Source organism: Lycorma delicatula, chromosome 2 (genome assembly GCF_047948215.1).
Source record: "Lycorma delicatula isolate Av1 chromosome 2, ASM4794821v1, whole genome shotgun sequence".
Lineage (NCBI taxonomy): Eukaryota > Metazoa > Arthropoda > Insecta > Hemiptera > Fulgoridae > Lycorma > Lycorma delicatula.
The window spans coordinates 114,763,023-114,777,560 of NC_134456.1; the positions used below are offsets into that span (position 1 = coordinate 114,763,023).

General features: G+C 32.0%; 1 long non-coding RNA gene across 1 annotated transcript; it reads right to left on the bottom strand.

Annotated features, from left to right (window-relative positions):
- LOC142320236 (uncharacterized) lies at positions 1 to 14,182 on the bottom strand. Its single transcript, XR_012755321.1, has 2 exons — positions 14,129 to 14,182; positions 1 to 844 (listed from the first exon to the last, which is right to left on the bottom strand). It is a non-coding gene; the product is annotated as an uncharacterized LOC142320236 (long non-coding RNA).
- Positions 14,183 to 14,538: the final 356 nt, after the last annotated feature.

Consider the following 14,538-nt stretch of genomic DNA (forward strand, 5'->3'; position numbering starts at 1 on the left):
TAAAAACAAATTTAACTTCTTTAATAATGATTCACAAAAATTCCATAAAGTATTTTATTAAAAAAAAATTTTTTTTTAAGTGATAATTTTAATAATAGTTTTTATTAAACTAGCCCAAAACCAAAAACCTGCTGTTCATTTTTTACTGGTAGATCTGAAACAGGAAACATTAAAACTGTGAAGTGTGGCTATTAAACGAGACTAATACTGCTACAGAAGAGCTGCGTATGCGCCAAATTTGTACAACCGACAGCTGTGTAGCATGAAGCCTTCTCTTTTGATTGTTGCCACTCCAGTTTCTGTAGACATATTAGTCTGGCAGTTGTTTGGATAACATCTGTTTTTTTTTTTTTTGTTTTGCTGAAAAAACAAAAGTAGTTTATTAGAGAAAAGAATTTGTGAAATTTCATATTAACTTGGAAAAACCACTACTGAAATTTATCTTTTATTAAAGAAAGTATATGGCAATGAATGTTTATCACTTGCGCGAGTGTGAGTGGTTTAAGTGTTTCCAAGATGGCCGAGAAGACATTAAAGATGATGGTCACCCTTCCACATCAAAAATAGATAAAAATATTGAAAAAATTGGTAACCTGATCCTATCTGACCATCGGTTAACTATTCTCGTCGTTATTCAAAGTTCTTGCTTAACTCCATGAAAAAAAAAAAAACAACTCAAATTATAGAAGAACAAGTCATGAGTTCATCAGGAGAACACACCGACTCATACTGCATTGTCTGTCAAGACGTTTCTAGCCAAGTATAACATCCCAGTGTTAGACCATCCACCTTATTCGCCTGACTTGGCACCATGTGACTTTTTATCTGTTTCCCAAGGTAAAATCTGCAAAAAAGGAACAAGATTTCAGGTCATTGAAGCTGTGAAAGAAAAAGTGGCACGCATCAGGAAAGAGCTCATGGAAGACTTCCAGCACTGTTCCACAATGGAAAATTTGCATGGAGCGTAGTAGGGATAGAGGAAGGGTGTATATTGAAGGTGAAAATAAATAAATGTATAAATTTAAAATAAAATATTTTACAGCATTAGTCTCATTATTTAATAGCCATACCTCATATATGCTGGATGGAGCTGAAATAATAAGACTTTGTAAAAGTTCCACCATGCCGACATCTGTGTAGGTGGTGCTGTCATCTATATGTGTTTTTTACATATAGCTGAGTAAAGCAGTTAAAACCTTTAGTTATGATGCAGTGTTTGTCAGAAGAGCATCATGCTTTTGCAGTGGAAGTGTTCTGCTACTAGTTAAAATGTTAAATTATTATATTAAAATGCTACTATGTTAAAATGTCAAAAAAATATTTGCTACGCAAATAATTTTTTGACATTTTAACATTGGAAGGAATGGAAAAATTCCCATGTGCCAAACAATATTGAATTGGATCAGACAATTCAGGTCTATGTATCCATGTCAGCAAGAAGTTGTCTGGTCGCCCTTGAACTGTGCGAACCCTGGAAGATGTACAGAGAGTGACAGAAGCTTTCAGCATCCTGCTTGTTGCCATTCACCCACCTTACACTTAACTTGTAGAACCATTGGATGCATCTTACTTGAGGATTTAATGTTCAATTGCTATAAAATGCAAGTAGTGCAACAACTCCATTTGCATGATTTAAGTAATAATCTGAGTGACTTGCAGGCAGCAGTTGCTGCAACTAATTGAAGAAATGTCACATTTGCTGGATTACCTGCTAATGTCCGAAGCACATTTTCATCTAAACAGATACATTAACAGGAAGAACTTAGGATTATTGGGTCGCAGAGAACCCAAGCTTGTTGCATAAGAAACCACTGCACAATGAAAAAGTTACAGTGCTTTTAATGCAGTGGAAGTGAATAATAGCCATACGTTTTTGAGAATGCTATGTACAGGAGATTGATATGTGATGCTGTAGGGAAAGTTTCTCCATAATGAATTCATTGGCATCATGTCAACAGATATCTGGTGTGATTCCAACAGTATGGCACTACTGCATGAAATTCCATGCCAGTCATTTGAGTTCTGACTTTTTTGTATGACGCCATTTAAAGAGAAAGTTAACACAAATTGACTTTACACTATAAAGAAACTGAAAGATTTTGCCATGTGGAAATTATGCAGTTCCAGTGAATCAGAGGAAAGTGCAGAGTTGTGCCTTACTGCTAATGGTGGTCACTTGTGTGATATCTTGAAAACTAAATGCTTGTCTTTGTTATTTACAAAGGCTTACCTAATTCATTTACAATTAAAGTGTTCATTTTCAAATTTTAAATTGTTTTTATTCCACTTTGTATAAAATTATCATAACTTAGTGAGAAAGTAATGCATCTAAAAAAAGTTAAAAATAAGGGCTAAACAACAATCAGTATGTACGAGAGATACAATTTATATCCTAAATGGATGTTACCTTAAAAATGTTGTTTATTGCATAAACAGATTAACAGTTAAGCATTCGTTCATTAATGTTTTGTATTTTATATTACTTTTTTAAATTATTTTTGCAAGCACATGTCTAATTTCATTGGAGCATAAATATTAAAGCTGCCAGAGAATTGATCTAAAAGGTTTTGACAGGTAACATTTTATGAACAGTCTTCAGCAAAACATTTACAGGTTAATTTTAAGGTATGTAATAAATGCATTTATGTTAGTAAACAAATTTTGTCACATTTCACTTTACTGCTTATGATTTATTAATGTTAAAGATGTCAAGACCGATGGAAAACTGTTTTTAGATATATTTATGCAGATGGAAATTGGAAAATTTAAGATTAAAACTGAAGAGAATTTAAGAACTTATCCTTTCATGCAGTGAATAAAGGAAAAATTGAAGATGACATTAACAACAGTGATGCAATGTTCTGGTGTTGGTGTGATGGTTTAGAATTGTTTAAGGCCAAACTGTATTCACTTATGCCAATATTAATTTATTTAAAAGATCAGTTGCCTGTGCTTTTAAGATGTGAAAGAACATTTGTTTATTAACCCATTACAATCTATAAAACCTTTTAAATTATTCAGATAATGTAAGCTCAATGAAGATTTTTTGCTAAGTAGGACCAGTATAAAAATGTTATTACAGGATCAGTAAAAAATGGATGAACAAGTTACTCAAGACAAAGCCAATATTTATTATGTATGGTATAGGTTATGTTGATTTTAAAATTGTGCATATCAATAAATATTTTATTTCTAATTAAAGATTTTTCATCCATGGAATTTGTTAAAAAATTAAAATATAGAATTTTATTTTCTCTTTTTAACAGATTCTTAGTTTTCAAAAAATGTTCTATATGAATCTTTAATGGAATCACTTTACCATTTCAGATTTTAATAAAAACATTTATAATACTGAAAAATTGTTACATATGAAATTGTAAACAGATCATTTAGCATTATTTTCTAACTTCATTGAATTTGTACTAATTACTGTTACACAAAAGATAATATAATGTTTGTGAAGAAAGAATCATGTATTTTTCTATGTATGATGCAATTAAGCCAAATGAATAAGAGTTTTAGAAAAATTCAAATGCATGAAAAATGTCATACTGGGTCTTGTAATAGGCTGTATTGTGCTCATGACTCTGCCATATTTTCATTGGTGGTGTTCATGACACTGCTTTGATGAAAAGTTTTCTTAAAACTTGTTACAATAATTTGAGTAGGCCTTTACTTCTCTTTTGGGAAGCAGATTTTTTAATTTCTATGAAAGGTGAATCTTATTTACTGCTTGCAAACAATAGCAGCTTGATAATCATTCCTATACATCAATGTGGCAAAATTAAAGAAAATTTTATTGGGACCATTATTTAAGTGCTACCACTTTGTTACTGCTTTCCATTATTTGCTGACAATCATTTTCTCTGATTCACTGATAATTTATAATAGAGATGGAAGTGTGCTTTGGCTTCAAAATATAAACTTTGCAAGATAAATAATTAGTTTTTGCAAAAAGTAATTTTAGAACCTGATTTCAAATAAAGTCAAAATCAAAAATGTTTCATATATAAAACTGTTTCATGATAAATTATTAAGTTGAACAATATGATAACACTATAAGATTATTAAAACAGATATGTGCCTTTCAAATTAATAGAAACTAGTTGTGAAAAGTCCTTAGAAGAAATCTTAATAAACCATCCAGTTTAGTTTCAGTCATTTTACTAATGAAAAAAACATAGTTATTATAAGATTAGATCATTCATTCTCAAATTGGGCCATAACACTCTGTTGTGGGGCGCTGGAGGCCTTCAGTAGAGGGGGGTAGGTCTTCAAGGAGGGGGGGGCTCCCACAGAAAATTGGGAGCATTCAGGCGTCTAGGAAGGCGATGGCTGATATTATATTTAAGGCAAAAATTATATTTCCTGATATTTCAAACTGAAATTAAATATCTATTACACTAGTACAAAAAATTAAAAAGGATGCCTATATTTTATGATAAAAAATGATTGTATTCAAAGTACTTTAACTTTTCAACCAAGAGGCTTAGAGACGAATAAAAAAAATAAAATTAAAGCTTGAATACTCGACTTTTTGATAGTATACTTCAGATTTCAAAAAATCAGTGAGAAAAAGTTTTAAAAATTTTAAAGTTTTTCTTTGTGTTTGATCAAGAGGATTAGAGAAATGAAATTTTGTCAGTAAACTGCATTAAAATTGTTTAAAAGTTAAGACTTTAACTTTAATTCTTTTTTTGTACGTCTACAATTTTTCTAAACCGAAATATTCCCCTTTAAAGAGAAAAGGCCACTGCATATCTTCCAAACTAATCAACATATTGATACAAATAAATATGGAAATTAAAGGGTTTTGATCTAGCTTTAATGACAAATTGTGATGTCTTTAAAGTAGCATTGCAGTTTTTGGCTTTTGTTCATTTTTTTGTGCTGAGAGACTGAAATCTTTAAAGATTGAGACTGCAACATGTATCACCTGCTCTCAGCTTAACCCAAGATCCTGTTATATAAGTGTAATTTTTCAATTGAATATTTTGTTTTAATTATTGTATTGTTATACTGAATATGCTATCACTATTGTTATATAACTATATAGATACAATTGTGGTTTTTTTGAAAGAATTTTAATAAAAATACTTCCAAATATGATTAAATATACATTAATTGCTCTTATTTAATGTAAGTTTCAATTCAGAAATAGGATACGCTGCGTTTAAAAACAGTAATTGCAATTGCTGTTTTTAAGAGCGCATCTTAGAAACAGTAATTGCAATTATTATTTTTAACAAATGGTAAGTTTAAAAATTTTGGGGACACTAGAAAATTGTTGATTCTCAGTGTGAGCAGTAGGCAAAAATTTTTGAGAATCAGTGGATTAGATGAACAGCTTAGAGCTAATTAAAGTAATACACTAACTGTAAATATGTGGTTGGAATCTCTTCTTTCAAGAATACCAGTAATAAAAATTATAAATCTCACTTCTCATAGAAAAATGCTAGGCACTTTAGGGAGGTACCCTCAACATCTTTTTCCTCTTAATATTTTAAAAAGAGTTTTGTTAGAGTCTCAGATTATTCTTTATAACCCTATTCAAAAATCATGCCCACTGTAACAATAAAAGATGTTAATTTCTGCAAAATTGAAAATTTCTACCCGAGCAGTTGAAAATATTAGCTCTGTAACAACATTAGACAGCTTTCTTTTAGGTTGAATTGTTATTACTTATACCTACAAGAAACTACTTAAAAGACGCTTCTACAGATTATTTTTTTTTAAATAAAAGATTCCTTTTACAGAAACACTACTTGTGTTTTTAAATAAGACTTTAGGTAAATAATAATAATTTTTTAAATAAGATTTAGGAAAACCAGAATTTTCTCATATTGTTTAACATGTTCTTAAATATACACTCAAAAATTAAGAAATTAATGTTCAAAATATTTATTTTATTCTGTAACAAATTTATTTATTTACTCTCTTAGTTGAATCGCTGTTATTTTAAGTTGCCATTATATATTAATATTTACTGTAACTATCTCTTTTTATTCATTAATTCTGTTTTTTTATAAAGCTTCCTATATCAACAATTTTTCACAGTTTACCCATGATTTTTCTTGGCAAGACTGACTGAATCAGTATTTTTTGTTACTGATTGCTGAAATGTTAAACCTGCGATTGTTGATGTGATTTTTCTAATTTACAATTATTTTATAATCTGAATAAACCATTTACTTATCAATTTAACAAATCTAGATTTTTTCTAGTATCATTTACCATAAGCTAAAATATAAAGAAATTTTAACTTTCACTAATTTTTAATTTCATAATACAGATTAATTTGCCAAGACTGTAGTAACAAAAAAAAACTGTGTTATGTACAAAAAATAAAATTTTATTGAATCCAAGTGATATATAAATATTGTATTCCTTTTTTTATAATTATTAATCTTAATTTATATTATTTGTAAATAAGTATATCTCTGAAATTTTGTCTTCATCCCCACATTACAGTAATGGATTAATATAATCGCACTTGATGATGGGAACTTGTCCCATCAAAACTTACTGCTGAAGATAGAAATAAAAGTTACAAGACAAGTTTTAAATTATGGTATTTATAAAAAACTGTGAGAACTTTAAAGCAATTTATACACCATCAAAAATTAAATCCAATTTGCTTTATTTACATTTTTCAAGATAGTAATAAAAGGGTTCTATTAACGTTCTCAAAATCCAAAAGGAGTACCTTTGTGTACCATATGATACTAACCTGTGTGTATCTTTGAACTCTCATTGCAAGTAAGTCCAGAGCTCGGTTAAAAAGAATAATCTGAGTAGAAAGAAAGTTGGCTCAAAAGGTAGAGTTTTTCTTTAACTTAAATCTACTACTCCTCACAGATGTGATTTTAAAAAGAACTGAATGTTCATTTTGATTTGAAGTTTGTTTGTCTTATGTTATATTATTCTAGAACTACAGGCATGTGTCTATGGTTTAGTTTTCTCAAGACATTTTCTTTGTCAAAGGTTCAAGTAAAGCTTTTCAAGATCATAATAAGAGGTAGTTCTTCCCAGAATATGCAGTATCTTACAGTAGAATTTGCTACATAATACAGCACACTACCAACAGAAGTTTGCAGGTCATCTACTTATACATATAAAATCGTGTTTGAAGCTTTTTATCAAGAAAATTAATGAGCAGATTTTAATGATTCACTTCAATTTTAGACCATTTATTTTTTGATTATTTAGTGTAATTTAAATTTTTTTAGAATATTTTAAATATTTATTACTGAGGTGAGAATGAAAAAATGCTCATTGTTTGGTCATATCAATACAGGGCTATTTTGATCACTTGCCATTAAAAAACTACTTATCTGAATTTGCTGAAATTTTCATAAATCTAGCCTGATCTATTTAGTACTTAATTATTTATTTACTGTCCTAAATTTTCATATCATTCTCTTTACAATTTTCCAAGGTATCAATAATTTTCTAAAAGTACTCCTTCCCTGCTTATTAGTAACCTACAAAGACAATTGAAGATTCATTTCATCATGAAATAAAATAATATACTATTTTTTAATAGCCATAGCGTGAAGAAAATTTTTTTTTTCTATTGCGTTTGAAATAGCATTCATTAATTAAATATAAGTTACTAATGAAACTCAATATTTCCTTCTTTTCTCTGGAGAAAAGAGTAACTCTGGACTTATGTTTATACGTTTTTTTGGTAAAGAGTGTCCAGGGTAAATGTATCAAAACTAACAGCCTAATTTAAAAAACCAATCATTGTAATCTCTTAAACAAAGGTTTAATAGACAGGAAATATACAAAATTTGTTCTGTATACTTTCAAACTCGGTGGAAAACGCACAGGCAAGCAAGCCAACTATAATGTAATTGTAGTCAGTCGAGATGTGGACCCCGCAACAGAAGGTTCAGTGCATATTTTTGTAAATGTAGTTTCAATCAGTTATATGTCAATCGGATATGAGTTTAACAGAGACTGGAAGCTTGGATTCATAGGACATGAAACCATCCAAAAGTTTCAATTAAAGACTGTGGATCGTTTATGGGATGCATTCACTGCCAGTGCTGTAAAATCAATTAGGCAGGATAGTTATGAACTGCAGATTCCTTGTTCCACTGTTCATGTCATTGTTCATAAGTAGCCCCATTTGCAAATGTACAAGTTACAACTCCATTACATTTAACCAAATGATTGGCCTTACAATATTAGTGTGCTGTAGAGATAATACACTACATCGGAAACAATCCTAATACATTGTTGTTTAGTGTTGAGGCAATCTTTCATACGTGTGCGAAACATATAATTGTTGAATTTGGGGTACTGAAAACACTTACACAGTAATCGAAAATGAAAGGGATTACAGTGGCGAACAAATTCCCGTATTTATTCGAGTACCCCCGCACCTCGATTTTCCGGACTGAAAATCTAAAAAAAAATCGTGTATATATCGGTATTTTAAAGTACAACAGATATGATAAAAAAATACCGAAATGTTCATAAAGTAAAGCATTTAATTCGTTCATTTAAATTACAAAATTAATTACCGTAAGTACTAGTTTAGTTCAGAATCAGTAGGCCAGTAAAACGAAAAGAAAGGATCATTTCAATACGCTTTTTAATATGGGATTTTATTTTTAATTAATCACTGTCACCGTCAATGTCTGTAGAAGAGTTGCATGTAGTCTCCACGTCGTTCTGCCAAAGCTAATCGCTTCACTACCATCAAGTTCATTAGATATATCGCATTTTTTTAAACTTTTGCTTACTAATTCCGTGGAAATACCTTCCCAAGCATCTTTTATCCAAACATAAATCTGGGCGTTTGATTCTTCCTTTAGACATGAGAAAGAAATTTTCATCAGCCATCCATTTATTGTACAGTTGTTTTAATGCAGATTTGAACGGTTTGCAGGCATCTAGTGGTTGCAATATTGATGTCAAAAAGCCTGGAATTATTACTTGGTCTGTCATACCCTTTTTTTTTAATTTCTTTCACTTTATCAGTCGTATGCCCCCGATAACTATCCATTACTAGCATACCGGTATTTTTTTTATTAAGTAAATCTTCTGATCGCTTTTACCAGCCATACACACCTGATACAATCTAAAATTAAGGTTTCGTCCATCCAACCTGATTCCTGTGCTCTGATAATAACTCCATTTACCTGTACGGTAGGAAGAGTTTTTCTTTTTAAAACAATGTACGGAGGTAATTTTGATCCATCAGAAGTAATGCAGAATATAAAACTACACCTTTGTTTTTCATTACCACCAGTGCGAATCGTAACACTTTTTTCACCTGTTTTGTCAAATGGCATTTCAAAATATATGAGGGTTTGATCAGCGTTTCCTATCTCAGAAGGCAAATAGCCTTCATCTTTTCTAAGATTTATTATGTATTTGTGAAAATGTAATATTTTTTGTTCATAAGCGTCTGGAAGTCGTTGAGAAATGGCGTCTTTCGTCTTATTAACAAATCATTTCGTGCAAAAAATCGTGTTATCCATGCACGGCTTGCTTTAAAATCAACTTTATTCATGATTTACCGATTTCACGAGCATATGATTGATACATTTCTGTCGTGACAGCATAAACGCGTTTCCTTTTTTCCATAACAAAGTCTTACAATTTTATTTCTATGTCTGTGTATTTTGGTTTTAAGCCACGAAAAGCCCTTTTATTACTAGTGCCTTTCATCAGAAATTGTTTCTTCTTACGCCAGTCTCGAATGCAGCTTTCATTTACGTCAAATTTTCTTCCTGCCGTCCGATTTCCAATTTTTTCAGCCTCTTCTATAACGCGCAGTTCTTTATTTACTGTAAAAGATCGTAGACGCTGTCCTTTTGTACTCATTTTAATGCCGTAATTAAAATAAATCACCGTATTAAACTTTACAAGATAAACTAACAGATAAAATGCACATAACCGTCCACATATACAAACAGTACAATGACTGGCGAATAGACAAGACGACGATGGGTAACTGATAGTGTCACCGGATGCAGCCTATACAGAATGAATCGGTTTTATAAAAATACCGTAACTTCGTTCCTATCGATAATATGAACAGGATGTTAATAATTAAGGATGTATTCTGTATAAGCGGCATCCAGTAGTGATAAACGAAAGCCTAATGTAACTATATTTATGTGATTGAATTTAGGTACTTCTAAGAAAATGTTTACTTTACATAAATTATCCTGGCTAAAGGCTATGTTTCAAGTAAGCCCCGCACCCTTATTTTTTCTCTCCAATTCCAAGAAAAAAAGTGCGGGGAGTACTCGAATAAATACGGTAATCTGAACACAGTATATTTAACAGAAAATTTTATTTTTAAAAGAATAAATGTTTAATAGTCAAATTTACTCAAATTTAATAATTAATGTGTGTCCTCTGTTTTTTATTATCTCATTAATCCTTTTTGGCACTAATTCCACTAAGTTTGAACAATGATTTTTTATTTTTTCATCTCAAAACCAAACCTGTATCACTAAACTAATAAAGTCAGTTCTTGTGTTTAAATTTATTTTCCCGTCTTTTTTTAGCCAGCCTCCGTGACACAACTGGTAGCATCTCAGCCTTTCATCCAGAGGTCCCGGGTTCCAATCCCGGTCAGGCATGGTGTTTTCACACACGCTACAAATCATTCATCTCATCCTCTGAAGCAATACCTAACGATGGTCCTGGAAGTTAAAAAAAAGTCATCTTTTTAATATGGCCCATAAATTTTCAATGGGATTCAGGTTGGGGGAGTTCCCTGGCCACATGAGCAATCAATTTTTTTTAAAAACTTGCTTTTTTTAACATGTGAAATGGTGCAAGGTTCTGTTGGAAAATGAGTTCTGGGTTCTTCTGCATAAGTGGGACTATTTTTCTTTGGTATATGTTAATGTATTGGTTCGATTTCATCATCCCATCACAGGCATAAGTGCTCCTAGCCCTTGATGTGTCATCCCCAAAACATCTTTTTGGTTGGGTGTTTGGAAGCTTGTTGCAGGTGTGCTGGCGTAATAGTCTTCTTAAATGCTAACTTACAAATATAGGCTACACACACACACACACACTCTCTCTCTCTCTCTTTGAACAAAGAAACGAGAAAAAAAAACCTTTTTCCCATATCTCAATAGTCCATTCTTTATGTTACTTTGCCCATAGAGGACTTTTTGTCTTCATAACCTGTGTCAGTAACAAATTCTTTTTAGGTTTACGAGCAATCCTTCCCACTGCCAACAATCTTCTACAAACTATCATATCAGAAACATTAGTCTCACTGACTCTTAAGTTCCTATTAAGGTCAACAGCTGACAATCATGGATTAATTTTGGTTTTTCTTGTAATCGATGCTGTATAGGTGTGGTTTTCTTTTTCCATCCACATTTTCCTTTTCTCTAGAAAAATAGATGGAACCTGTTTCCCTACACCTTTTCACAATTTCCCTAACCCCACACTACACTCACCAGCAATCTATCTTTGAGTCATTTGTGTGTGTTGGGACAGAGCAACAATTTTTGACTAATTTTGTGAGGTTATAATTATTGTAATAACAAGAAACAAATAACAAACATAATAGAAACTCACAAGATCACTAAAAACTAATCAACAATGAATTATAAAAGCACAAAAACCACTAATTCTGTTTGTATATGAACCAACAACAACCAAACTGCAAGCAGTTTGCCACAGAATGAAAATTCCCTTTGTTTACTACTGCACAACTGCATTGCAAATGACTGCCTTTGCATGTATATACCGCTGACCTTGAGAGTGAACAGTACATAGCTTGTAGATATTTCCTGTCAATTGAGCCTATGTTTAAGAAATTATGATGACTGGTTTTCTAAATGTACTCCCAAGACAGTCTGTATTGCAGTGAAATTTTGAATTAATCTGTTGAATACTTTCTATACAGACAGTAGATCTAAGGATGATAATTTAATTTGCTGGTATCAAATGTTTAGCAGACATTTCTGCCTTGGGAATTTTGGAGACAATTTAAATCTTGTTTTGATGTGAAAACTGACTTTTGTGTGGTTTTCTTTTTATCAGTTACAAAAAGCAAGGAATTTGGCTTCACTAATTTATGAGAAATTTGAGTTGATTATAACTAATATGCTTAATGCAACTTTCTGCAAACATCTGGTCCTAAAGCAGAAAGTTTTTGTACAATTTATTCTCATTTGTTTGTAGTAGATCCATACCTCCTTCATAAAATGATATAGTCTCTTTTAAATAAATTAAAAAAATAGCATGAAACGTCTTATGTGCTCCTCCATTGTCTGCACATGTTTATCAATTGTCAAGTGGGTTTAGACATTCTCTTTTGTGTTGAAGGATTGAAGTAATGAAACTGTATCTGACGGCAGTTTTTCAGCACATCTCTTAGTCACAAATATGAAACTTTTTTCTTGGTTATTCCTCAAAGGAAGTTGTCACAAGTTAAATCTAGTATTTCAGACAGCCAGTAAATTTCAAAGCCCCCTATCAATCCAGCACCCTTCAAGAGGTTTATTAAAAAGTCCCTTACTGACCAAGTTTAATGAGCTGGAATTTCACTTTCTATTAAATGGTAGTTAATTCCATAATAATCAGTTGAAGCTGAGGAATAAAAAAATGTTAAGCATGTTATGATTGTTAACAGTTCCTTCAAAAACATATGGTCCTATCAGATACATTTCAGATATTGCTTTTCGCATCATTATATGAGATTGTTTTTGGTTTCCTCTTAAAATTGAAGAGTTCCTTTACACCAAAAATACATGTTCCAAGATCTATTGCTTGTTTCTTTTTTCCCTTCCCTTCGCTGGAGCAGAGAGATACAGGCATTTATAATCTTGCATAAGACATTTGGAGACCCATGTCGCTGTTCGTGTCGGATTCCTACCAACTAAACCACCCTCCCTCATCTATGCTCCCTGGAATTACCTTTGGGCATAACATCAGAGAGCGCAGGCACCCACACATGACAGAACAAACTCACTCAACAAAATAACACTCCCAATAAACAACTAACACACCAATTCACCTGGAGAGTGCAACAAACACCTGCCACACAGCCCCCCCCCCCCACGAGCATCGCATGTCCGCACCATGTTATCGCACATAGCACCATGTCGTATAATGTGCAACACAGGTGTTTAATGGGGAGAGGCGACAATCAACCCGGACCAACACTTCAACTACACGCAGGCACAACTCATGCCACACGACAAAAAACAACCTGCGGTCACAACTACTACACAAAACGATCTTCTTCCTTAAGTTTTTCTTTCATGATCTTCCTAATAAATTCTGAGATATGCTCCCACGACTGTTCACTGTTAATCATTAAATGGATGATGTTGTCTGGCATAATCAGGCCAACCTTCAAGACCAGGCTTTTCCTACTTTGCTCCCAACAGGGGCACTCGAACACTATGTGTTCTACTGACTCCACCTTATCTTCACAGTAGAAACACTCACCCATTGTCCTACTCCCCCCTGTACAGGGGGGAGTAGGAGTTGAAACAGATCTATTACATAGCTAAGAGTTAAAACGAGCTTAGCTACGAGTTAAAAAATCTATTACGTAGCTAAATGGTACAGTCATCAGAGAAGAAAAGTTGATTCCATGACTAAACATTGGGAAAATGCCATAGAAAAGCTTTGCAACAAGGTTCACTTAAAGCCACATACCCCAGTCAAAAGGCTCATTAACATGAACAGGTTTAAATGGTTTAAACCAAAGATATTTTTTAATTATTCTCTAAAGATTTTACAGGGAACATTTAGTTTCGAAGACTTTTAGTGGTTGTCTTAAGAGGAGATTGTAAATAGATTCCTTAACAATATATTCAGTTGTTATTCATTCAACTGGAAGGACATCCAGATTATTCAAAATTGAGGACTGATCCAGTGGAAAAGGCTTTTTTCCTACTTTTATAGTATTACTAATGATTGAGCTTCCTTACCAAAATGTTGAATGAATCTGTCTCTTATGTTTTCATAATTTTAATTTGCATTTGTATGCTCATGAACACAAACACTAGCAACAAGTATTTCTTCAATTGCATACTTGCTTGTGAATACAATTTTATCTTAACATAACACAAATCAAAATTATCGCTGAATATGTGAATAATTACATCAAATTCTAACAAACCTGGCACTGTTGAATATGTGAAAGCAGCTGATTAACCTTTACAATCACATGATGACATGCAGTGTTACCAGTCTGAATGCTACTTCATGGAAATAGGTAAAAATAAAGAAAAACAAAAAATTCTTTTCTTTATAGTGTCTTCAACATATTTAACACCCGATTTGCAGCATTATGCCATAATTTCTAATAACTGAAATATTGCTTACTTAAGCTAATTTTATTATAAAATTTATAAACACAAATTGAAAATCATTCAAAATCAGATGGAAAAAAATTATGTAGTTGTGATATGGTAACAGAATGGTGTTTTAACATTTTCATGTATGAGTCAGCGTATTGTTCCTACCCACCTACACCAGACATTAAAATAGTATAAATCAGTATAGCTACAGTAAAGTAGTATAGTATGA